Below are 1988 nucleotides of genomic sequence, written 5' to 3'. Positions count from 1 at the left end.
ATTTTTTTGGCTGAGTGAAACCTTTAATTATACCCATGGTAAATGGGGAATTAGGTCCATAAGTTGTGCAAGTTTGTTTTGAATCTTTCAAGGTTTTATAGGGGATGGGAGTATGTTTATAATGAGGCTCTAGCCAAGCTGGGGTCCTAGGTGACCGCAGGGTGCATGCCCAAGAAGCCAGCTCTAATTCTAAGCCCATGGCATATATATTTAACTAATCCTCCCAACAACCCTACTAGACAAGAACTATCATTAGCCTCGCTGAACAGAAGAGGAAACTGAGGCCCAGAAAGATTAGGCAAATTGCCTGAATTAACCCAGTAAGTAAGTAGCACAGCCGGGGTTCAAACCCAGGCAGATTCCAGACTCTTAACAACTATGTGCACCGAATATTTAAGCCTCAGTTTTCCACTCTGTAAAATGGGAAGTTGCAAAATAGAGCCAACCGCAAAGGATGCTGGATAGAGTTAGCTAATTTGAGTTGAAGGTTTCACACAATGCCTTAGTGCCAGGAAAGCACTCCACACCCTTGTCCAAATTCCCTGAACATCCCTCCAGGGCGGATACCATTATCCTTTAGTTATACAGAAGGAAGCGAGGCTCAAAGACACTTAAACAGCTGGCTAAGGACCTGGTAGCACAGAGGATAGCTGCTACCCAAACTCAGAGCAGTTGTATATCAAGCCTGGGCCCTTATTTTTTCTTTTTCTTAGTATTTTTTTAAATTGATTGATAAAAATTCATATAAAATATATGCATAGTATACGCCATGGTATTTTGAAATATGCACACGTTGTGGAATGGCTAAGTTGAGCTAATCAACATCTTCACCCCCTCACATACCCTTTTTCTTGTGAGAACACTTAGTATCTACTCTCTTAGCAATTTTCAGGTATACAGTACATTGTCATTAGGTATAGTCGCCGTGCTGTGCAGTAGATCTCTTGAGCTTATTCCTCCCATCTAACTGAAATTTTGTATCCTTGGACCCACATCTCTTGATTATTTCATCTTCTTGGTTAAATAATGAGCACTGTCTGCTTGCTAAAGTTCCAGGGGCCTCACATGGATTAACTCCATTAATTCTCACCGTGCTATAATTTGCCAGAGAAGGACATTGAGGGACAAGAGAGGTCAGCAGCTGGGAAGTCACAGGTCCAGGATTTCAAATTCAGCCCAGTCTCTATGGCCCACATGCTTAATCAGTGGTTCTCAGAGTGTGGGGACCTATGAGAAATGGCAGTTCTCGGGCCCCTACCCCAGACTTGGGCAACAACAGAAATTCCTGGGTTGGGTCTCAGGACTGTGCGTTTTAAGGTGCCCTCCAGGTGATTCTCGTGCATGCTAAACGGCTGGAAAACTTAAGAGTGACAAGCAACTGCCTTGGAAGGCACCTTTTGGCATCATCTTTTTGCATCTCTGGGCAATGCCAGTCATTAGGATGTTTGGGCTGGAATAAGCTGAACCGTGACCTCGTATTTTTCGCCTGTATTCTGCGCAACCTCCAGGGCCAGTGAGATCAGCTCCTGTCTGGTCTCACATTTCCACAACATGACCCTGTCTCCTGGCTCAAGCTGTGAAACTTTAAAAAGCTCTTCCCATAGGGCAGCTACTGGGGATGCTGTCGGTGCTGAGGAACTCAGGGAGGTGTTACCGGGTGGGCAGGTGCCGACGACGCCGGAGTCCCCGCCAGGCTCAGCACGACTGAGAGGAGGAGGACCAGGCGGACCGAGGGAGCCATCCGAGGGCGGGAAGGGCAGGCGCTGACGGCTGCAGAATGCTGCCAGGAGAGAGGAGAGTTACTTTCCAAAGGAAAAGCCGTGTGCACTTCCGATAGAGACGGAGGAATTGTATTTTAGATTTATCGAGGTAAAATTGATAAGCAAAAAATTTCACACATTTAATGTGTGCATCTTGATGAATTTGGACGTTTACATACACCCGTGATACCATCACCACAATCAAAGTACTAAAACACATTCGTCACC

At 45.7% G+C, this 1988-nt stretch overlaps 1 protein-coding gene across 1 annotated transcript in view; it reads right to left on the bottom strand.

The window, feature by feature from the left end:
- GALP (galanin-like peptide) overlaps nucleotides 1-1988 on the bottom strand; it is a 53078-nt gene that overhangs the window by 19380 nt on the left and 31710 nt on the right. The gene's annotated exons all lie outside the window — the stretch shown is intronic.

This window comes from Propithecus coquereli, unplaced genomic scaffold, assembly GCF_000956105.1.
Source record: "Propithecus coquereli isolate 6110/MARCELLA unplaced genomic scaffold, Pcoq_1.0 Scaffold196, whole genome shotgun sequence".
In the NCBI taxonomy this organism is placed as follows: Eukaryota; Metazoa; Chordata; class Mammalia; order Primates; family Indriidae; genus Propithecus; species Propithecus coquereli.
This window is presented reverse-complemented; position numbering and strand designations above follow the sequence as displayed.